The sequence below is a fragment of the Felis catus genome, chromosome D3, assembly GCF_018350175.1.
Source record: "Felis catus isolate Fca126 chromosome D3, F.catus_Fca126_mat1.0, whole genome shotgun sequence".
NCBI classification, from domain to species: domain Eukaryota; kingdom Metazoa; phylum Chordata; class Mammalia; order Carnivora; family Felidae; genus Felis; species Felis catus.
Window position 1 is genome coordinate 43,483,886 of NC_058379.1, and position 25,085 is coordinate 43,508,970.

At 41.7% G+C, this 25,085-nt stretch overlaps 1 protein-coding gene and 1 long non-coding RNA gene across 2 annotated transcripts in view; one reads left to right on the plus strand and one right to left on the minus strand.

Moving 5' to 3' along the window:
* The window catches only part of COLEC12 (collectin subfamily member 12), a 194,186-nt gene that overhangs the window by 92,499 nt on the left and 76,602 nt on the right, over positions 1–25,085 (plus strand). The gene's annotated exons all lie outside the window — the stretch shown is intronic.
* The window catches only part of LOC111557304, a 41,992-nt gene continuing 34,929 nt past the window's right edge, over positions 18,023–25,085 (minus strand). Inside the window, exon 3 of the long non-coding RNA XR_002737286.2 lies at positions 18,023–22,107. This is a non-coding gene — a long non-coding RNA (uncharacterized LOC111557304). The remainder of the gene's footprint in view (positions 22,108–25,085) is intronic.

Consider the following 25,085-nt stretch of genomic DNA (forward strand, 5'->3'; position numbering starts at 1 on the left):
TCTGACTTCAGCTCAGGTCATGATGTCATGGTCTGTGGGTTCGAGCCCTGCATTGGGCTCTGTGTTGACAGCTCAGATCCTGGAGCCTGCTTTGGATTCTGTGTGTGTCTCTCTCTCTGCCCCACCCCCACTCACTCTCTGTCTCTCAAAAAATAAATAAATAAACATTAAAAAAAAACTTAAAAGAAAATCAATTTCAACCAATTGTTGAAAGAATGGTGTTAAATTTCTCAACCATAATTCTTAAGTTGTTTATTTCTCCTTTCAATTTTATCAGTTTTTGCTTCACATATTCTGCAGTTCTGGTGTTTGGTGCACATACGCTTAGGATTTCCAAGTCTTGTTGGAGTGACCCTGTTATCATTATGTAGTATCCCTCTCTGTCTCTGGTCATTTTATTTTCTCTGAAGTCTATGTTATCGGATATTAATATAACCACTCCTGCTTTCCTTTGATAATATTTGTCTGATGTATCTTCTTCCATCCTCTTACTTGAATATACCTTCCTATATTGCTATATTTGAAATGAGTTTCTTGTAGATAACATATTCTTAAGTAACACTTTTAAATATGTTCTGCCATTCACTATCTTCTAATTGGTTTATTTAGATTGTTTGCACTTAATGGATTTATTGATATGTTAGGGCTTACGTCAACTGTTTTTTTTTTTTTTTTTGTCATTATTCTCTGTTTTCTTTTGTTTTTTGTTTTTTGTTTTTTCTTTTTTTTTTTTTTTTTTTTTTTTGCTTTTCAGTGGGTTATCTGAACATTTTTTAGAATTCCATTTTGACTTATTCATAATGTTTTTGGGTGTATCTTTTTGTATAGCTTTCTTTTGGTGGTTGCTCTAAATACTATATTGTGTATCTACATAGTTTATCACAGCCTACTGCTATTTTCTTTTTACCAATTCAAATGAAGTGTAGAAACCTTACCTCCCTTTACCTTTCTCCATTTATAATATACTTGTCTTAAATAGTTCATCTACATACATTTGGAACCAAATCAAACAGTCCTGTTAATTTTGCTTCACCATCAAACATAATTTAGAAAACTCCAAAGGAAGATAAAAGTCTATTGCATTTATCTTTTTTTTGTTTGTTTACTGTCTCTTCCTTCTTGATGTTCCACAGTTTCTTTTATGTTTAGAGAACTTTCTTTAGCTGTTCTTTCAGAGTGGGTCTTTTAGCTACAACTTTTCTTGGTTTTCCTTCTTCTGAGAGTGTCTTCATTTCTCCATTCCTTCCTAAAGTATGTTTTTTCAAGGTACAGGATTCTGTATTCACAGTTGTTTTCTCTCGGCACTTGAAAAATCTTGTTCCCTCTTCCATATTCTCAGATGAGAAAACCACTGTTGTGTGAATTGCTTTTCCCCTGTAGGTAAAGTGTTGTTTCTCTCTTGCTGCTTTCAAAATATTTTCTTGTCTTTTGTTTTCAGAAGTTTAATGATGATGTGTGTTGGCATAGATTTCTTTGGCTTTATCCTGGTTGGGGTTCACTCAGCTTCTGAACTTGTAGGTTCTGTCTCTTGCCAAATTTGAGAAGTTTTCTCAGCCATTATTTCTTCAAGTACTTTTCTAGTTCCTCCTTCTTTCTCTTTTCCTTCAAGACTCTGCTGACATGAATGTTAGATTTTTCTAACAGGTTCCTGAGGTTCTCTTCATTTTCTTTTTAATCTATTTTCTCTCTATTCAGATGGGTAGCTTTTATTCTTCTGTCTTCCAGTTCACTGTTTCTTTCCTCTGTTCCATCCATTCTGCTGTGGAGCCCTTCCAATGAGCTTTTTATTGTAGTTATTACATTTTTGTTTGTTTGAAGTTGCCATTTCATTTTTCTTTAGGTCATCTGGTTTTACACTTAAACTTTCTTTTTCTTTTCTAACTTTATAACTTGTTTCATTTGAAATGTATTCATAATTGCAATACAAGAAGCAATTTATAGAAGCAATTTATAATGGCTGCTTTAAAATCTTTGTCAGGTAATCCTAAAATCTCTTGTCATCTCATTACTGGCAGCTGTTGATTGTTATTTTTTACTGAGTTTGAGATTTCTCTGCTTATTGGTATGACAAGTCATTTCAATTGAAACTCAGTTATTTTCATATTATTTTATGAGACTCTGGATTTTACTGAAACCCTGTTTTAAACTGGCTTTCTTGGGCCTTCGGAAGAAGAAGGTGTGAGCATTGCCTCATTACTGTTTAGGTGGAGGCAGACATGCAGGTCCCCTACTCAGCCTGTGTTGACACTTGAGGGGTGTCATTCTTCTTCACTATTATCATTGCTCATTATTAAGCATTATTGCTGGACAGGGGTGGAGGTTCTCCTTTGACACCACAGGCAGGGTGGCCTCATTATCACTAGGCTATAATGAAAGTCCTGACACCACCACCACCCCACTGCGGGTATTTGGGCACCTTATTACAGCCTCACAAGGGTGGAAGTCTAGGCTCCCCACCTGGGAGGTTGGGTCACATTTTTTGTGTGTGCAATGTTTAGCTGGAGCACAGTGGTTTGTTTTGTTTTAATTTTTTTTAATGTTTATTTATTTTTGAGACAGAGAGAGACACAGCATGAGCAGGGAAGGGACAGAGAGAGAGAGGGAGACACAGAATGTGAAGCAGGCTCCAGGCTCTGAGCTGTCAGCACAGAGCCCGACGCGGGGCTCGAACTCATGAACCGTGAGATCATGACCTGAGCCGAAGTCGGACGCTTAACCGACTGAGCCACCCAGGCGCCCCTGGAGCACAGTGTTTATTAATTTAAAAGTTTACTACCTTGCAAGGCTGCCCCTTTCCAAAGCAGGCTTTTGTTGGGGGTATTCGACATACAAAGAAATAAGAACAACTCACCACTGTGTTGTTCCATGTGTCCTGAGTTTTCTAACTAGTCTGCCTTCTCCTTCCTCTCACAGTGTCACATTTGTTTAATATCTGACGTCCAGGGTTTCATTTTTACTTAGTAGGAAAAACGAGAGTAAGTGCATCCACTTCATCTTCCTGGAAGCTGGAAGTCCTGGAGCTTTAGTTTTAGTCAGCTTGGTTTTCAAGCTCAAAATTGTACGAACACGCAGTACCACTTAACAAACCAGAAGGACACCAAACCACCTGCAGGAAACATTTGTTTCTTGGGTTTATGCAAGAGGAAAAGTGTCTACCACGTGCTTGGTACTTTATGCATAATTTCACTTAATCCTCAAAAATAATGCTACAGGGAGGGTATTATTAACCCTATTTTGCAGAGGTGAGAACTGAAGTTTAGAGAAATTAAGTAACTTGTTCCAGATCGCACAATTTAGTAATTTGCTGACATTTTCCTTCCACCACATGCCTCACTCAGCTTGTTAACTCAGCCAGGACAGAGATGATCTTTCCTGCTTCTTTTGCTTGTGCATACCTAATAAATCCCATGCAACTCCACATCAGTTTTCAGTTAGGTGAACCGTATTCTTATAGGTGTGGTTTTTGTGTATAAATATAAATACACCTGCATAGTTAGAGAGGAGTCCTATACTAACAGTAGGAAACTAATAAATACCTATTGGATCAAATCAATGAGAGAACTCACCATGTTAGTGTGTTCCAGTATTGCTATGTAAGTTGTGCCTGCAATGTAATAGACTGATTTCATAAGTAAATACATATGTAAAAAATCATAAGTAAAAGAAGGCATTGCCACTTTTTATAGGAATGCTCACATTTTGGGGAAAGGAAACATTTCTTTAAGAACTTAAAAACATTTGTCTGCTAGCAGAATATCCAAATGATATTCTTTTGGTTTTGAAGAATCATTGCTCTATTTAAGGTTGATAAGCTGATAATAATTGTGAAACACGATCATTTCTGAGTTAGGTATTGCAAGCCTTATTTTAGTGTGAATTAATTTGTGGCAAAATTATTTTTTGAGGGGCTTTGGACACATTACTGATTTTAGACCTATTTCCTGTCTCTGAAATTTGACTTAAATCATCTTCATCTCTTTCTTCCCTTTTATTTTCCCCACTTTTTCCCTCAATATTTGGCAATACTTGAATTCCTTGGAGAGTTTCAACTTTGAGACAGCTATGAATAATTCAAGTTTAATCTTGCATTCATACCTTTTCAAGTTCAAAATCTGACATCTTTTTTTTTCCTGTTTATGAACCACAGGAGTTTTTGGTACAAGATAGTGATTGAAAAGAAAGACTGCTAAAAGAGATGTGGTATATGATGTATTATTTATGTATTGAAAACATAGATGGGATTACATGTATGATGGTAACGTTTTCGGTTCTCAAGTTTTAATAATACTTGATCCCTGCTGAGTTTAGAGGAAGAGAATGGCCTTTGCTGGTATCCTGTCAGGGTCGGGCATTGTGCTGACCTTCTAAGAGTGTCGACTCAGCCATCATTATCCCTAGTTTACCAGTTAGGAAATGGGGGTTGCCGGGGATTTGTGAGAGGCTAAATAACTCTGTGGTAGAGCTGGGATTGAACCTAAGTCTTTCAGACCCTGAAACCCATACACTTTCCAGGATACATTCCCCACGCCAAGCTGGAAAATCCTCTTATGCTGAAAACCAAAGAAATTGACTTAACCTCTTGCATTCTGAAGAAGACCTACTAAAAATTCATCTCCTAGGCTAGTGCCAGCAACTGGATTCCATCTGTTCATCATTTCTCCAACCATTTATTGTATTCCTTTTAGTCCAGAGCTTTGCAATTATGACCACATATCAGACCATTGGGCAGGTGTTTTTGTTTTTGGGTTTTTTTAAATTATGTCAGGCTCCATTTCACAGAGGTTCTGATTTTTGGCCCGAGATGGGGCCCAGACAGCTATTTCTAAAGTCCCCAGGTGACTCTGATATGCAGCCAGGATTGACACCTTGCGGTCTCCTTGCTCCCTGTAATCTGTAAGGTCACTTTCTGTGATGGTCAAATCTCATGTGTCTATTTGATTGGGCTGTGAGCTGCCCAGACATTTGGTCAAGTATTTATTCTAGGTGTGTTTGTAAGAGTGTTTCGGAATGAGATTAACATTTGAATCAGTGGACTGAATAAAGCAGATTGCCCTCCCTGATATGAGTGGCCATCTACAATTAGTCAAAGACCTGAATAGAAGAAAAAGGCTGACCCTCTTGGGAGTAACTGGGTCCTTCTGTCTGACTGCCTTGAGCTGGAACCTTGGTCTCTTCCTGCCTTTGACTGAACTGAAACACTGGTGTTTCTTGGGTCTCAACTGGCTTTCAGTCTAACATCATCAGCTCTCCTGGGTTATAGCTTGCCAAAGGCCAGTCTTGGGACTTCTCAGCCTCTATAATTACACAAGCCAATTCCTTATAATAAATCTCTCTATACACATATGCATATCATATTTTAACTAAGACATCTTGACACCTTTTCCGTCTCTGAGATTTTTCATACTTTATGTCCTTCTAGATATCATAAGGAGAGCTTTTTTGAAATGGGGTTGGATGGACATTTCTTTAACATTCTTTAACATTCCACCTCAATATTGATGCTGGGGATGCAGTTCAGCCACAGGAAACTCACATTCCTGCCCCTGTGCTTCCCTCAACCAGCTTGATCTGATTCTTGGCCTCTACACTTATGTTCTTCCAGCAGAAGCAGCTGTGAAATCAAGGAACACAATACTTTGCTATCAAAACACAGCCTAGGTAAAGTGGCCTCAACACAGGAAGAGCAGCCTGGGGGATAAAGGCACCTTATGGTACCTATTGTGTTTTTTTTTTTTTTATTGTTCATTTGTTTCTTAAATATAATTTATTGTCAAATTGGTTTCCATACAACACCCAGTGCTCATCCCAACAGGTGTCCTCCTCAATGCCCATCACCCACTTTCCCCTCTCCCCCAACCCTCATCAACCCTCAGTTATGGTACCCGTTGTTAACGCACACTAGTTGTCCCTCCTGGTGGTCTGGATCAGTCTGCTCAGAGTGTTGGCCAGATGCCCAAAGCTGAACTTGGCATCTAGAGTCCAACACTGAGTGGGGAGGTGACTACCCAGAGATACAAGAGCAAAATGAACCAAAGAGGGGTACAGGCCAATCCTAGAGAGCACTGAGGGCCAGCCAGGCTAGTGTCCCATGCCAGTCCAAGGAGCAAGCAGGGAGCCAGAGAGGGAAGAAAAGTCGAAGGTCAGAGCCCAGTAGATGTAGCCAGAGGAGAATAGGATGGGGTGGGGTGAGAGGGAGATGGGAAGGTAAACCAGATGTTCCCATCATTGCATATCTGATTCATTCATATTGACTGCCAGCCATATGGCCATGCATAAATCAGTTTGGTTGAAAGTCCTGTGTTGGAATGGCTATTTTTTTTAAGTTTTTATTTTGGAAGAGAGAGAGTGAGTGAGTGCAAAATGGAGGAGGGGCAGAAGGAGAGGGAGAGAGAGAATCCCAAGCAGGCTCCTTCAGCGCGGAGCCTGATGTGGAGCTTGATCTCATGAACCATGAGATCATGACCTGAGCGAAAACCAAGAGTCAGATGCTTAACTGACTGATGCTCAGGCGCTCCTGAGTGGCTACTTTTTCATTCAATTTTTACAGCCCCATCCTTAGTTCCACTTTATATTAAGATGTGGCTCCATCTGTCTTTTGAATATTTCATTTTATTCAGTAACACAAGTTCATGACTTGGTCAAAAAAAAAAGCCTTGGTTTATAACACCATAAGCCAGTGCCTCATAAATTTCTATCACACTGATCATATCTTTAAATATATGAAAGGCACTTTGGGATTCCATATTGTTAGAGTAAATTTTAATTTATTTTAGTATCTTGTAAATCGCTGGCAGAAGAGTGATATTCTTGTTTTATCATTTGCTTCCCCCCCCCCCCCCCACTTTTTCCAAACTTTGAAAAACAATTGCTAATAAACAGAGCCATAGGAATTATTCTGGTTCAAGGGAATAAATGGATTTTGAGAGATCAGAAGTCACCGAAGTTTATCTAGGGCTGCTTTCATGACTATATCCTACCAGCACATCAGGGCTGCCGTGTGTGAAGAGAAAAGCATCAGAGTTTCCATTCCGTGCTTAATTTTCAGATGGTTTTGCTATTCTCATTTTACCTAAAGTAAATTTAAAAACCCAACTAGGAATACATTTGGGGAAAAAAAGGAAGATGCCCTGGGTTGGATCTTGGAGTCCTTCCAATTCTATAGCAGCAAAAGAAAACCTCTTCCAACCCCTCCCCCCCTTTTTTTTAGAACCATAGGTATGTGAGAACAAAATGTAACCATCCCTTTTTCATGTTTGCTTGGCTTCAGGGGAATGAGAAGGCTGCCCAGGGACCTGAAAAAATTGGGACCATAGAGAGTATGGACATTTTAGATTTGAAAAGATAACTTGTCTTTTAGTTTTGTCCAAGCTGGATACTTTTGTCAGCTCCCCACTTTGGTTAGCTAATGGAAATACAACTTTTTAATCTTTTTGTCTCCATTTAACTTTTGGATTGAAATTTCCAGCAGAAATTAGATTGATAGGTTTTCATTCCAAGCTGTTTTTTCAGAAATTTGGATAGTAAAGAGTCACTGAAGGCAAAAGAAAATACTCTTTGCTTCATATTCTGTTGTTTTATGCATTTTTATAAGTGGTATTAGCACGCGCAGTGCTGTATTGGAAGGTTTGGCAAATGGGTGCTGTTAGTCTGGATTTTCCCACTCTGGGCATCAGAATCTTGTCTTTTATAGGCACCTGTGTCTACCCAGGTCATATGTTTATTTACAACAACCTCTGAAAGGTTGTTTTTTTTTTTTTTTTTTTTTTTTTAAACTCAGGGTCTGTATGAAGACAACAAAGGAATTTCTTGGGAGTGATTAAAAACACACCCTCTGATAAGTAAGGACCTTATGCAACTTGTGTAGACACCACAAACCATAAAGAAGAGAATGGGTTTTGCTATCAGTTGCTGGTTCCATATCCCTGAGGATTTGGTCACCCTTAGTGGGGCTCTGCTCCCGTCTGAGTCCTTTCTATCATGATCTTGTCTCACTTGGTCTGGTTTGCACTTCTTACCTCAAGGTCTTTCATAAGCTGGTTACACATAGCTGTTAGTCTTTGTTTCTTAAAGTTTAGCTCTTAAGAAGCAAGTATTTAAAAGTCCTCCAAGGATTAGCATTCTTCTGAATGCTAAGGCTACAGATGGGGAGTTGAAAAGTCCTTTTGAAGGGCAGGGTAACTTAACCCTTAAAGAAGTGAACATGGACTGCTCATTGTCAGAAGCACCAACACTATTTAACACTATAGACTCTCCCCCAAATTGGCAACTCAGGCCATAGCTGTTTAATCACTTTGTGCCCAGTACACGTTTCCTGCTTTTGTGCACACCTAATCCACCAAGTTCTCCCACGCACACACCCAAAAGCAAGGAACAAACGTTCACTGCTGCCCATGGTGGGGGATGGGGGTGGCAGTGGAATTGTGTCAGCCATGGAAATAGCCCTAATTCAACTACTGCTAAGATGGCAACTACTTTATTGTGTGAAAGTAGAAGTTCTGGATCTTTTAGATTAGACAGGAGACGAGACATGGGCATCTTCTTCTTTTTTTTTTTTTTTAATTTTTTTAACGTTTATTTATTTTTGAGACAGAGACAGAGCATGAACAGGGGAGGGGCAGAGAGAGAGGGAGACACAGAATCCGAAACAGGCTCCAGGCTCCGAGCTGTCAGCCCAGAGCCCGACGCGGGGCTCGAACTCATGGACCGTGAGATCATGACCTGAGCTGAAGTCGGACGCCTAACCGACCAAGCCACCCAGGTGCCCCGAGACATGGGCATCTTCTATACCTCACTTCTGGTTCATCTTTGTGTCATCTGGCCAGGCTATCATAAGTTCCCTCTTTCATACAGTTACATTGCAGCTTTGCTCCACCACAGTCTGCTAGGACATGATTCTGACTAGAATGGAATTACAGAATCACGCAACAAATCTGAAGGTGTCCTGAAGGTTGTTGAATATCCAACTCTCATTGTATAGGTGAGGAAACCATGAAGTGCGGTAAAGCAGCAGTTGGACTCAGAATGTATTAACTGTGCTTTCCAGTGTTTAGTTCTTTCTGCTGGTGTAATGTAGAGGAGGACTTTGTCAGAGCTAAGTGTTGAGTCTTTCAAGAAGCCACCCATCCCTTTCAGGCCACCTCGGGTCCTCTGAGTTCCAGACCATCATGTAACACAGCTAGTTTTCAGCCTTCCTGTCCCTGGACCCTGAAGAAAGAAGGTTTGAAGCCTGCTGTGAAGTCTTATGCAATATGATGTGGCCAGTGCCATGCCTCCAGGAATTATACAGAAGCAAGTATTTGAGCGTATTCCTTTGAGGTACTTTGTGGAGTATCTGTAAAGGATAAGATGGCCCAGTTTCATAAACAAGAACATTGAGATGCCAAGAGGATGCACAGTGGAGCTAAGCCAAGTGCTAGCATTGGCCCCACCCACGACACCTGGAGACTTTTGATCTGAGATCACAAAACACTGAGGACAAGTCCTTGGTGACAATTAGAAAGTATCTTTTCTGTTGATAATAATTGTACTTTCATGAGCAGCTAAGGCGCCAAGGACCATTTGGCTTTTTGAAAACCTGGTCTGTTTCCCTTGGAATAGGGGTTGAATCCCTGTAAGGAAGCCAAAGGTAACTGCATTGCTTTGAGTGGCGGAGTTACTGGAGATTTTACAGAGGAATTATTTAAAAGGCCTGCTGGTGTGAGCTGGTTACAGATCTGAAGGACTATAATGCAAATACAAATATTTTATTTCACTCATGAATAACTAATTTTAGATACCTAAATACTAAGAAGGTTGAAGCAAGCCTGAGTGCAGATAGTATTGAAAAAAAGCACATGTTTGTGGCTCCTAGGTAAGAATTGTTGTTTCATGATTAGAAGACATTCTTGTGCAAGATAGTCTACATTCCATTAGCCCCTACCTCCAGAGGCTCTAATGAGATTGATGTTCCCATGTAGATAAATTTCAAGGAAATAAAATTCCATTAACTAATCTAGTCTTGGTTTCACTAGGAATAAAGAATTCATCTTAACAAAATAAGAAAGGAAAGTTTATTTTTCAGGAAGCTGAAACCATATGTTCCCAGATGCTGCCTTGCTACAAAACTTGGGGAAAGAAGGTTGAGGCTATTTCTTTGGGCGGGGGGGGGGGGGGGGGGGGGGGGGGGAACACTCAAATTGTTATTTCTTAAAACAGAGCAACAAGCCCTCAAAAATAGTAAATGTTACCAGAACAATAATAAATAATGGCACAAATGCCCATCTTAAGAAACATGGTCAGTCACGTCTTCCATTGCGCAACAGACAGCCATGTGCTCAGGCATTTCTGTGATGATTGAAGACACATTCCGACAGTTATAAACATCCATCACAGATTCAAGTATGCAGCTCAGGATTCCAGAACCACAGTCTGCCAGTTGTTGACCGTTAGTGACATACCAAATATTACTGAGATCTCTGCAAGATATCTGGGTTTGCACGAAACAGCTGAAATACTACTCAGAATAAGAAAGTACCTGGGGTGAAATAACCCTTCAGGAAGCCTAATAAAAGAAGAAAGGAAATGTGCCATTTAAAGCTAAAATTGCTTTCCTGAAGCATGGTCAAATCATACATGAAACACAATGGCCTTTCCATGCCAGAGGAGTAATAGCTCATTTCCCCTGCATGCCCTGGACTCTCTTTTCCCTTAAGTTTTATTACATGTTTAACTATACATTATTGGTTATTCCAAGTGCACGAACTTATGACAGATCAGAAGGATGTATTCATTCTAGAAACTGTTGAACATTCAGTTGGCGTGATTTAAACTGAAAGTTGCTCCACTCGTAGAGCACACCAGTGCTTCATTATCCAGTACCCAGAGATTATCCAGATTAGACTTTATGTGTGCCCTTTCCAGCTTCTAGATATCCACTTGCCACTGTCTTTTTGCAGTTTTACTCCTCCCAAGCACTACCAAGCACTACCTCAGTCTGCACTGAGGACGCAGATGGAGATGAAAAGGGTTAACCACTTACACAAAGAGAGAGCTGAAAGTCTAGCTAAAACTGTGTCTTGGGACTTTCTATAGACTCTGAATAAATATAGCCTCTCCAGTCATTGCCCGCCCCCCCCCATGTACACCCTTTAACAAGGGTTGTCTGAGGACTGAGCCAAGAACCAGGGTCTGTTATAGGTTGGGCTAGTCCCAAGCAAACTGTGAAACAGATGAAAATTAATTTCCCAAGTGCTCTACCATGGTTCCCACCACACATCTGCCCCAGTGCTTCCTTCCAGGTACTCAGTATCAGTCTGAATTTCAAAACCCTGCTTAACTAACAACTGGCAACAGCCAAGTCTAATTCTGCCCCACAGTGTCTACATGTTAACCAGGATTAAAACTCAAGCAAACAGCCTGCCAGAGAGACTTAGAGAAAGCTCCAAATGAAGGTAGAGGCCATGTGTGTTCCATTCATGGGTATATCCCCAGGACTTGACCCTTAGGAGGAATTGAATAAATATTTGCTAAATGGACAAATAAATTAGTAAATGACATGACATGGATGGCAGAGCATGGCCTGCCATTGGGGAGAGTTTGACAGAAAGGACTCCCAACTAGTAGGAACAGCTACAAGGACACAGAGCTGCCCACCTGGGACTGAGAAGTACCTTTCCTTCCTTCCTTCCTTCCTTCCTTCCTTCCTTCCTTCCTTCCTTCCTTCCTTCCTTCCTTCCTTCCTTCCTTCCTTTTCTCTCTCTCTCTCTCTTTCTTTCTTTCTTTCTTTCTTTCTTTCTAATGTTTATTTTTGAGAGAGAGAGAGAGAGAGAGAGAGAGAATGAGCGAGCATGAGTGGGGGAGGGACAGAGAGATAGGGAGACACAGAATCTGAAGCAGTCTCCAGGCTCTGAGCTGTCCACACAGAGCCTGACGCAGGGCCCCAACTCACGGACCACAAGATCATGACCTGAGCTGAAGTCGGATGCTTAACCGCCTGAGCCACCCGGGTCCCCCGAGAAGTATCTTTTCAACTAAGTTGCTCTCCTGGCTCATTTCCCTGTCACATACCCCAGGTCTCTAGTGCTGGTGGTCCCCACCCCAGTCATCTGAAATTCAGTCCTGAGACAGGGTGGAAAGTGTCCTCAACCTCAGACTCCATTGTGCATTTTCTGGGATGGCATTTTGGGTTTGTTTTTGTGTGTTGTCTTTTGTTGGTTTATTTGGTTGGTTTTGCTTTTTTATAAATAGTGCCTCGAGCTGCTGATAAAGTAGCCTGGTATACATGGGTGGCCCTCAACTGCTTGGCATTATTTGGACCTGCTTTGTTTGCTTACATTGATCTTAACAAGATCAGACGAATTTGGATATGTTTGGGTTAGGATTTAGGTCTGGATACTACATATAGGCCAGCTTTTTATTCCTTCTTTTCTTCTTGTATTAAGTCCATGGGCACTTAGAATCCCCTAGTGCAAAAAGAGGCAGCACGTAGAACTTGAGGTCAAAGCTGTCAGCTTACATGTTCCCCCCATTCCAGAAAAGACTAGAGATTCTGGATGTCTCAATCCATAGCCTCAGTTGGCTTCAGTGCTGGTTTTCTTCTTGTTCTTTATAATAACTGACTTCTTTGAACTTCATTACAGATGCCAGTGAATCAGAGAGTTCATTGGAGAAGCTAACTTAGAGTTAACTTATGGTTAACTAACTCCTCTAACTCTTGCACAGTTTGGATCTGCTTTTCCCATCGATAGAATTTTCCTGTGACTGACCCTGCTAAGTTGCTAAGTCAGCTTCCCCACCCTTCCCCCAGACTCCCTGTCTTGTATCAGGCCCACTGAATGCACAGAGATGCTTCTGCCGTCAGAGAGAGAGGCTTGTGCACAGAGGGGAGACCTGGCTCAGAAGGGCCAGTATTCAAGCATTGGAGAAAAGTCTTCACTGGCAACATTGGAGAAATGCGCTGATCTTGTGTTTTTACCATAGAAGTGGGTGGAAAGGGGAATTTGTGGCTAGTTCCTTTCATCTTGTTGGTGGTTGCTTTTCTTGGATAAAGTAGCAACATTCCTCAAAAACTAGAAATCACGACCCTTCGGATTGAAAATGTATATAGCAGCTCTAATTTTTCAAACCTAGAATGGGGTGACAAAATCAATTTACGGAAGGTGTTAAGACTGTAGGTGTTATTATTGCAGAAGGTAAGGCAATGTGGGCTAATGGAAGGAGGAACAGCATGCCTTTTGCTGCTGTCTTGTAGCTCCCATGCCTTTTTTGAAGTGCCCATGGAGGAAAGATGAGTGAAGACAGACCCTGTTTTTTTGTTTTGTTTTCTTTGTTTGTTTTAAGCCTAGAAAGTTAGGTCGTATACTTTACCTGCTTCCCTTTGGAGGCATTTAAGACATTTGGACATACATGGTATCTGTAACTTCCTTTCTCTTGCTAGGAAGTGCTCTGAACCAGAAATGATGTAGATGTGGAGTCAGCTGTGAAATTCTCATGTTTCTGGTGGCTGTAAAACCCACTGCATTTTTTCCTGGCTGGGTGACATGGTATTAACCCTAAGTGAAAGAGTGGGCCAATCTTTAGACTTTTGTCTCCAAGTCCTCAAAGGCAGAGAGTACTCCATGCTTGGTTACTGGTACCTAGTTGAATGGGTTTAACAGTTGTATTGTCTAGTTTTAACCTCCACGAAATGAACATATGACTTTAAAAGACCCCCGTAGGGGCTTCTGGGTGGCTCAGTCAGTTAAGTGTCTGACTTCGAATCAGGTCATGATCTCACAGTTCATGGGTTTGGGGCCCACGTCAAGCTCTATGCTGACAGGTTATGTGGAGCCTGCTTTGGATTCTTTGTCTTCTTCTCTCTCTCTACTCCTCCCCTGCCCATATGCTTGCACATGCTCTCGCTCTCTCGCTCTCTCTCTCTCTCTCTCTCTCAAAAATAAACATTAAAAAAATAAATAAAAATAAAAGACTCCTATAAAGGAACCATGGATTAAAGATAGCATTCTATCAGTACATCCCTGAGAGAACCAAATAGACAAAAATTGAATACAGGAAACACTTCTCCTATGCCTCCCAAAAATGGTTTGCCGATCACATTATAAGGTGACAGTGTTACAGGGTAGACGCAGTGACAGTCTCTTGTGATTTGCCAAGCATTAGCCAGAAAACCATCAAAATTATTAAAATGTCACTGGGGGATATGGATGAAAATTTACATGTGTAATTGTTACGATAGCTTTCACTCTAAGTGTATTTTGAACTATTAAGTAGTGATGTGATAGCCTGCATCGATAATTTATCAGTTAACAAAGAATAAATAAAGTAATGAAGTTGGGGGTTCTATGTTCGAATGCTTGGAACCCACTGAACTAGGAAATAGCACCTACTAAAGTTGGTGGTCAGAGTTTGGTGGTCTGTTCAAAGATAGAGTGGCCACAGTGGACAGGCCTGCCTGCAAAATCTGAGGGATGATAGAGGCCACTGACAAGAAGTGGGAAGGCATATACAAACCAGGAGGACAGGAAATCTCCCTGTCATTCCAGAGGTATGCAGAACTAAGGACGCAGCTTAAGAAAATGGACACAAACTCACCAAAGCAACAAGTTCTGTCTGGCAGCTGGTTCTTGGGCAAACTGAGGATTATCAGCTCATCTGGCCAGATGGAGGCCCATGGGGTATGGCTAACTCATGCCAGCCTTGCCATCCAGCCCTCTGTGGGACTCAGCATTCAGCAAACACAAATAAAAGTATATGGTAGGGTTTTGTGTGTGTGTGTGTGTGTGTTTTTAATGCTTGTTTTTGAGAGACAGAGCGTGTGAGCAGGGGAGGGGCAGAGAGAGAGAAAATCCCAAGCAAACTCCACACTGTTAGCACAGAGCCCGATTCAGGGCTGAAACCCATGAACCGTGAGATCATGACCTGAGCCAAAGGTGGTCGCTTAACTGAGCCATCCAGATGCCCCATGGTAGGTTTTGATTAGAACCTTTGACCTCTTGCATTTAATCATCCTAGTGTGGCTTTTCCAGTTAAAGCAAATAACCTTCAGAGTTTCTGTCACTTTTTAAGGTCTCTGGAAAGAAAAGGCCTAGGAAAAGCTCTTGCCAGGGCTGCTGTAGTCACTTGTGCAGGTTTGGCTCTGCAGAAGGGTTTCCAGAAGGGCTGATCTGCCTGGAGGGGCACCTTTTCCTAAGTCATGCAAAGACACTTATGTTGTCCTGCCATGGCTTTGCAGTCAATTTTGGCAGAATAGAGCCAAAAATCAGAAAAAAAGATCCAACAGGCAAAACTCTAAGTCTAACGAATTTTCATCCTTCATCCCAGAGTGTGGCTTTATGTAGGCCCAGGTAACGTAGGTTCACGTTGCCATCATCTTCAGTGTTGTTAGAGAAGCCACTTGAATTCAGATTAGGTGGTGCAGAGAAGCCCAGTGTGAGAATTGTATTGCAGTCACCAGGAGCCACCCCAAAGACAGCAGGGATAAAAAAAAAAAAAAAAAAAAAAGAAGAGCACGTAGATTTTGTTTTGTGACCAAGACTTTTTGAGTTGCTGCACAAATGCCATTAGTTTCCAACAATTAACAAGCTGTGTGTTTCTCATTCTCATTAACTGCTGCTACTCTTTCCCGGACACACTTGCTTTAAGGTCTTCACCCACTGTGTGACTAAGAAGGGGAGTTAGTTGTGACCCAGACTAGAAGTGAAAGAGAGCTCACCGGAGGATGGGAAGGTGTTCTCTCCACATACAAAGCTGGGAGCCATGTAATCAAACCAAGCAGCACTGAGAGCCCAGCCCGCCTCCCTGGCAGCTCTTTTCATCACAGTGTGCTCTGGGTTACAGAAGACCTGTAAAACTGCATAGTAATGGCTGATTCCTCAGCAGGAATAAACATGTGCTTTGAGTTTTCCAAATGAGTCAGACGCACGCTGTGAGATAAATACTGATAGCAAGCAGATGTGACGTGTGCTTTTCAAGAGGGACAGAGAGGGATCATGTGTTGGCATCTCCCACACTTTCTGAGATGATGGACTGACACTTAATGGGGTCTGGTCCCTTAACAAGAAACATTGGGTGATTTTCCCCCCTCATTCTTTCTTTCTGTAAGAAGAATCTACATTTTAAGCCTTAAATGTAAACGTGTCCTGGCTCCAATTTGTCGGCTGACTCTAATCGCCTCGGAACTTATATAAACTCTAGGTGAGTAATTTCCCCAAGTACAGTGCCCCCTTGGAATGTGTGTGCTGTGAACTCAGATTAAACTTTTAACCTCACATTTTTCTGGGAAGGATTATGATCCATGTTTTTATTGTTTAAAAAAGGCAATCAGAAACTCAAAAAAGTCTAGTGCCCTTCCCGTGGTTGAGTCGGTACATCCTAACATGAGCCTTTGCCTTGTGCTGTGCGTGCCCAGGGACTGTGGACACATGTGGCCCCCTAAAATTGGGATATTGTGCCAGAATTGAAACCAGAAGGCACCAGCACTCTTGTGTTCCTTATGGCACTTCCAACTGAATTGTGAACTGTTTGTAGAGCCCTGTGCCCTCCCAGCTCAACTGCAGAAACCCTGAGTGTCTTTTTGCTGATGCACGCCATGTCCCAGTTGCCAAGTGACATACATAACACATTCGTCAGCAGAGTAGGAGATCTGAGACCAAGATTTCTGCTGCATTCTTGCACACCCTGCTTTCATTCACCTCCTCTCCTTCTTCCAACACTTGGGTCAGCAGATGCTAGGCTCTCCCCAAGTGTTTACAGAATCAGTCCCAGATGCCAAGCTCGAAGATAGAACATTTCTTTGCAACCTTGTCCCTGTCCCTGTACACATTAATCACTTGCTCAGATGTTTAACTGAGTCTGTTAGCCCTTTAATAGAGGGCTTTTTTTTTTTTTTCTTTTAACTGAGTTGGCGTTAATGTAGAAACAAGTGGGTTGGTTTATTCTCCCAGGAGTTTCTGGTTATTTGTACTTAATTTTTGTCTGAGGACTACCAGGAGGCAGCTGGCATGAGATCCTGGGAGCAACAGTGGTCTGAGTTTCAAGCTTGGTTCTGCTGCCAGTTCATTGTGTAGCATTGGACAACTCAGTGTATCTGACAGGGCCTCGGCTTGCCCACTTGTAAAATGGAGGTGTTGGACTCTGTGGTCTTCCTGTTGAAACTGTAGTAGTCCTATTAGTTTTACTGTGAGGTTTCCAGGAAAGCAAACACCAAGCAAAAGGCAAAAATGGGAAAGCTCCAAGGCAGAAAGTTACTGCTTACTATATTAAAATTGCTATGCAGTGCCCTTTGAATGTGTTTTGGTGCAAGACTCTTCTGTAAACAGTGTGATGCTATTTTCATGTTCTGTTTCATCATCCAGTGGATATTTTGGATTCTTGAACAAATGAGAAGTTATGCTGGCACTGGAAGGACAGGGGAGGCTGGGGTAGCATCATTTCCATCCCAGGGTTTGGAAAATTGATTGAATCATTGGTTGCTGGTGTTAGCTTTCCTCAACATTCATATGCATGCGTGCACCCTTGAGGCCCCCAGTATACCAGACTGCTTCCTACCTGCTTCCTTTACCTGGGCCCCTCTTCTCTGTCCTGTGGAATCAAAAAGCAGAATCAGGTGTAGCTTTTTTTATATTTTGGGTTTGATGTTGTGGTGTTAGCATCACCAATGCCAAACAGCTGGAATTTGACCAGGTAGCAAATGCCATAGGCAAGAGTCGTGGGGGGAAAAAAGCATCCCTGTATTCCTGTCTCCAGAAGAAATTTGGAGGATTGGGGTTTGCTCTGAGGAAAGACTGATGTAGCCAGTTATCTCAAACTCTGGAAGATACCAGCATGTGTACCTGTGCCTCCAGCAGCCACCACTGTGAAGCCCATGTGAATACTGAAATGCAGCTTGTTATCAAACTTCATTACGAGTCTCTCAGGGGTCCCAGTTCTGGTTCTGGAGTATTCATTGACTTGTTACTTTTACAAACATTTGTTGAGCACTTATTATATATATATCTATATAGATATATAGATATATAGATATAGATATAGATATAGATATGGAGCTGTGGTGAGGCGCTGGAGATACAAAGATAAATGCAAATTGCCTTCAAGGAGTTTATGATCTAGCAAAGGACCCAGGTGTATACCTAGTGTACTGGAGATAATATAAATGCTATCCTGGTGGCATGGATGAAAAGCCATACAGGAACAAAGACAGAAACTATGAGTTCTGCCAGGATTTCACTTGACTAAGAAACAGGCAAAGGGTCTTCCAGGCAGAGGAATCTGCATAGACAGATGGAGAACAACACAGAAGGGCACAGCATAGTCAAGGCATGATGCAGGTCAGTGTGACTGGGTCACAGAGTCATGGTAGAAAATGGCAAAAGACAAGGCATGGAAAGGCAGATGTGATCTGGCAGAGCCTTTTCAGGGCCCACAAGTTAAATGCACATTTGTTCTCCAAAAATTTAGGAGAGTTTACAGAAATACACATAATAAACACATTAAGAAGAAATTAAACAGTAGAAAGTATGAGGGATGAGGATGGAAAAGACCATGAAAGTTAGTTGTTCATATACAGTTTATGTACAGTTAGTTGTTAGAGGTAGCACAAAAATTTGACTCTGTGCTTCCTAAAACCACAGCAAAAAGGGAAATAGGCACTTTCCTGTGCCCATATCAAGAAAGCCAGAGAAACAGGTTTGTGCTGGAACTAAGACCCAAGGGACGTTTCTCCACTGATTCTCATCAAATGCTCAATGTGGAGATACAGTGGAAATATCTTCAACAACATTCTTACACTAGCAGTTTTTATAGAACTGTTTCTTATAATGTCCCTCACTGCAAGCCAATGGCATACTGCCAAAGTGTAATTCAGTAAAAGCAGCTCTACACAGGGCCAGAGCGGTTCAGCCTAAGCCTGCTGCTTTTTTGATCGTTTGGCTTGATGTGCGGATACGATTTTGGGTATATAAAGGGATAGAAGTTCTTCGTATCTTTTAGGCAATCATCCATGAATATTATTTCTTACAACAGGACTCTTAAAAAGTATTGGACAGCAGGCAGTGAACTTAAGCTTCTATTCATTGTCAAAGAACTCAAGAACAAAAGAGTTTGAACCTTGGGTTATGTAACACAGAAATCCTTTCCAAAGATGTTTAATCATAGAAGGAAAGTAACTGTCATCCTGGACTAATAGTGTAATCCATGGCTCAGCTCCAGCTGACCTGGAATTAGGACTGGGTTGCTAAAGTGAGTTCCCTGACCTGACAGCACGTGTCTTGCTGTGAACTCTAGGTTGAAGGTAGATGTATAAAGAGCCCTTACATTATACAAGTCAAGCTGTGAGCTGAGCATCTTCTGACATTAGCCCTTTTCCTTAGCAGCTGAAGCAATAGTGTGAAGCATAAACATAGATCCAACAGGCTGGTGTGTGTGTGGCATTCACCAAATAGCATGTAAACTAAAAGAGTGTAAATTTTACCACATATAAAACACACTTTCCACATATTTATGCAACATTGTACAATTTATAAAGTAGATTTCCATCATTCCGACCCAGCATCTAATTTGAATTGCATAAAACTTTGAGCAGGACTGGTATGATTATCCCATAATACAGATGAGAAAACTAAAGGCTTGACCAAGTTGATATGGACATGGGGGAGGAGAACAAGGGTCATAACCTGGGTCTTTTATTTTTTTCTTTCTTCCAAGATGTATCTGACTTATCCAAAAGAATAGTGAATTGTAGGTTATGATAACTGTGCTCAGCAGCCACCAGGCTATATACTTGCCAATTGGAAAAAATTCCATGCACTGTAAGGATAGAAGGCTCCCTGCAGTTTAACCCAGAAAAAAATATCAACTCCTTAGGCAGAAATGCTAAAGCCATGTACTTCCTATTTCCTGTGCTCCCTGGATGGTCCCAGGTACTCATGGGCCAGAGACCATCCAAGGATTTGTTCTTTCAGTCTTCTATTTACTAAACATACAAAGTTTATTGCCACACATGAGTGTGTGGATGTGCATGTTCTCAGTATAATGTAAGATTAGTTCCAAAAACATTGTATAAACTTTAAGTAATCTTATCTGTTGATATTAAATGACGAGATCTTCCCAAAGGTACTTACTCACTATAGATGTAAGGATGAACTTGAACTCTGTATATTGTAATAATTGGTTTTCTGAGTACTCTACTTAAGTAAAAATAAACTCTTGCTGCCTCCTACCTACTTTTTCATTGAACATCCAAAGAGCTAACTTGTATCTAGTTACTTTGGTGTGCAGCAGGGAATTTGTGGTTGTAGGCTGTTTTCTCTTGGTCCCCCCCAAAAATACAAATAGGAAGTAAAATTCAGATATCGATGGCACAGTGCACTAATTATAAACTACTGTCCCAAAAGACAGAATCTCCTCCCGATCAACAAGAGTTCTTACAAGAGAGCCACAGGCACTCAAAAAGGTGATCTCAAGATAGCACTAAATATCTCCAGTTTATTGCCCAAGAGGAGATGGCAGATCTTAATATGGCATACTGCCTGTTAACTTATAACATGTTGTGTATTTGCTGAAAAATGGAGACACTTTTGCTGCAGTTACTTGCCAAAGATACCCCAAAGTAACCCCTCCCCAAATCAATCAGGGTAAAACATTCCATAACGTCTTTCCCTATTCTCTTCTCTGTTTGGGCACACACATTACCACGCACCCCTTTCCATTTGGCATCCAGTTGGTACATACTCTTCAAATGAGAGAATGTATCATCTCCTAAGTCTTTTTCAGTTCAAAACATTGGGAGTCTACAAGATGAAAGTAGGTACATACCCAAAGAGCTTTCTTCTCTCCAGCCTCCCAAGTTGTTAGAGATGGAGTTCATGTTAAGTCGGTGGAAACAAGACTCTGTGATATCCAAACCTGAGACTGGTTTGGAAAAAGCCATTAAATGGCTCTGCAGTGAAACTGGAAATTCACATGAGAAAGAAAGGAAGGAAGGAAGAGAGAAAGAGTGGAACCAGTTCCCCATCAACACACAGCTTCCCTCAGCCACCTGCATGGTTACTTCCTAACAGATCCCAGTTTGCTGCTGTGGGGATGATGTCTGACCCACCAGTGTAGCAGGCAAGGACTGTCCTTGTGTCTTTGTGACCTGCTGCTGTACTGTGACCAGGGCATTAGGAAAACAGGGCCTTCTTAAGTCTTTAGGATTATAATTCATGCACCAAAGGAGCCTTTGCCTTTGTTACCTTTTTAACCTTTAAGTACAGTAAAGATCATTTGCTAAATGATCTTTTGTGCCTTGAAATAGTTAATGGAACATTTCTGAAAATATCTGGGTCCTGGAAAGTAGTTTCTGCTTTGAAAGATTCTAATTCAACTTACTCATCTTGCCTCTTTTCCAAAAATAGCTCACAGGACAACAGGCGTAGGCCTGTTCCGTAACAAACCACCGTTTGTGCAGCAGGACTGGCTTCCCTTCCCAGATTTTGAGAGCATCTGAGGCCTGCTCTTGGGAAATGCAGATGTGATTTGGAGCACTCTAGCCCCTTGCTGGGCAAAGCACTTACGGGTCCTGGGATAGGCCTCGGGTTGACATGGCATCCTGTGAAATTAGAGTCTGACATTGTGTTTGCTGTATGTTTTTATTTATTTGTGCGTTTTTTAAAGGTTTACTTATTTTAGAGAGGGGCAAGGGCAGAGGATCTGAAGCAGGCTGTGCACTGACAGCAGAGAGCCCCACATGGGGCTTGCACCCACGAACCGTGAGATCATGACCTGAGCCAAAGTTAGGCACTTAACTGACTGAGCCACCCAGGTGCCCCTTTGTGCTTTTAATGTTAAGGAAAAATTCCATCAGGATCTTATTGTTGGCCTTTCAATTAGAATGAAGCCAGTCATCAGAAAGCTGTAGATGAGGTCTATGGATACCATGGCAGAAAATGGATTTGCATCTGTGGCCTGATCTGTGAGTGTGATTTTGACCACAGATGAGATTTCCACATCCATTGGCCAGGGTCAGGGCTGAACAATTTTTCAGAGGTGCTGTGCCAGGTTTTCAGCTCTGTTCTTCAGGCTTGAGTCTGTGGGTGGCAGTTTGAGTGAGCTTGATTCTCTCGGGGAATAGGTGGAGCAGAGGGGATGATTATTCTGAAATAGTGGGAGAAGACCAGTGATGACCTTATTTTTGACCTTGTGGTTGGATTAAAGAATCCCCAAAGGGGCTTGCTGTTACAGTACCTTGGAGAGTTTCCACTTAAGTATATATGGCACTATGTCATTTTAAAAAATTGCTGCATAGTATTGTACAGCATGGCTGTGTGTGTGTGAAATGGATATAGGTATCTTTTCAAACATCCTTTCCTTATTCTGCCTGAAACAGCTTCCTTTTCAAAGTTACACTGGTTGGAAGTCTATCAATGATAAATTCAATATTGTCAATAAGCTCATCCTTTCAATTGTTAATACCCTTGGGAGAGTTGTGGCTAGTTGTTCTATTTTCACAATAAATTGTGAATCATACAGACAAGTTGTTTCTTTCTAACACCTGGCTTACATACTCACCAGGAGAGGAAATGTTTGTTATAGAAGGAAGAGGTCATCAGAATCCAGGGGCATTGGAGAGGGCAGCAAGGGAGGAAATGCCACTAGCTGATAGGCACAGTGAGTTCACCAGGAGCCGGGAGACAGGTAGATGGCATTCGGGAGAAAGAAGAGCAATGCAGAGATGGGGACAGGAGGACTCCAAAGTGATGGGGACAGGAGGACTCCAAACTTCTCCCTATGTTGAAAGTGTAAAGCAGACCCTGGCTTGGGACGAAAGGTGTGTGATCTCCCAAGTGTTCCTTGGCCTGAAGGAAAGGGAGCAGTAATGGTGAGTGAGAATTTTATAAGCACAGTCAGTTATTACAAGTACTGATGTGCCTGCTCCTCTTCAAGTGTCCCTGGGACTCTGATTTTGTGACAAAAGCTGGCTTCAGGGTCACATTAATTAGTTGGTAGCCCATCATTGCCAGGAATACCTCCCGTTGTTTCTCCAGTGTTATCTCTATTTAGTCCATCCCTGTGACATACTGGCTCTTGGACATTGGCTGGCCACAAGTAGTTAATCAGTTCAGTAAGTTAAAGTTGAGGTTTACCACCTTCACTGGATGTATGCTTGGCATTTGGGGAGACCCACATACATATGTTTGAGTGAATCTCTTCATAAAAAGGCGGGTGGGGGTGCCTGGGTGGCCCAGTCAGTTAAGCATCTGACTTTAGTTCAGGTCATGACCCCTTGGTTCATGAGTTTGAGTATCGCATTGGGTGAGCTCAAGCCCCACTTCAGGTGAGCATGAGTCCCACTATGGGTGATCCCTGCTTCTCTCTCTCTCCCTCCCCCCTTCTCCCCCCTTCCCCCCCCCCCCCCCGCCTCTAGTGGGATTCTTTCTCTGTGTGTGTGTCTCTCTTTCCCTCCCTCTCTCTCTGTGTGGGATTCTCTCTCTCTGTGTGTCTCTCCCTCCCTCTCTTGCTCTGCACCCCCACACATGCACTCTCTCTCAAAAAAAAAAAAAAGGTAGGTGGCTAATGCTAGCTGCTACTTGGAAGGCATGTGAGTGTGTGCAGTATTGATGGCGCCATGCTAATTAAGACTAATGGCCAAAAGAGCCATTGCTGATGACCCAATTAGGCAGATTTAGTTAGAGATTATACAGATAACTCTGGTTAAGACATCAATCTAGTTCAATTTTACAAGGCTTCCATTTAAAATGAGGTGGTATTTGACTATAATAAAATAGTATAATAAGTAGTTTACTGTGTCTTGCCATTGTGGAAGCTGAGTGCTACTAACAGCCTTAAAAATTACCATTTTAGCTTGATTTTTTTCATGTACCAATTATGTAGATGGCTTATTACCAAGTTCTTTTTGCTCATTATCCCTCCTGTTGTCCAGCTGAGATTGTTTTACAGTTCCCTAGCCCCTTGACAAGAAGGTAGACATGAAGAAGGTGAAGCTCACATCTATCTGCCTAGCAGCAAATCTAGTAAAACATTTTGTGGGGAAGATACTGAAACTATTGGCTGAAAACAGACCTATGTGTTCCCGCATGGATTACATTTTCCTTTGATTCCCTTAGATCCCCAGTGTTGGAAAGAGCTAACAATTGGCTGAACTGAGTATTTCTTGGTAGGATAAAAAGTAAACTCAGCAGGATTCTGCTTTATATGGCATTAATTTTGTTACATGTAAGGAAAAACAGTGATAAATCCAACAGGATTTTGAAGATTTTCAAATTACACATGATTTGTACAGTGATTACAGTCATCAAAACAGTTTTTGCCTAATTCTGTAAATACTGTCAACAAAGTTTCTGAATTTTCTTAGAGTACATTATTCTTAAGAGCTATAAAAATACAGTCATTTATAGTTGTATCTGAATCAATGGTGCTGAGATTGATAGTTCTCAAATATTGCATAAGAAAATATCACCGAGGGATTGCCCTATGGCTTAGAAGCCTTCAAACATTTCTTATGTTTTTGTTTTTTAATTTTTACTTTTGAGAGAGAAACAGAGCATGGGCAGGGAGGGACAGAGAGAGAGGGAGACACAGAATCCAAAGCAGGCTCCAGGCTCCAAGCCATCAGCACAGAGCCCAATGCAGGGCTTGAACCCACGAACTGTGAGATCATGACCTGAGCTGAAGTCAGCGCTCAACTGACTGAGCCACCCAGGTGCCCCACTTCAAACATTTCTTAAATGGGGAGAGGGAAATCACAATATTATACCAGTAGAAATTTTATCATGGGGCTTAAACTGGATGCAGAAGTTTTTCTGCCTCTTGCCTTTAAGCACGGGTTTGGTGGGGAGGAGAAAGGGGGGAGTGAGAGGATTGAGAAAAGGAAAAAGGCTAGTAGAAGGGTATTCCAGCCTCTGCTAGTTTATTGCTTTCTCTAACGCTCCTAGTCACTGCCATATGATAAATGCCTCAGTGCACCCTTCAGTTTCTTGCCCTGATGCAAGAAAACACCAGCTAAAGAAGGACATATGTTACCCCCCTTGGAAAAAGAAATAACAAATAATTAAGACCACAGCTCAGAGGGACCCACATTTATTGGCAATAAAAGGCAGCTGTGCTGACAACTC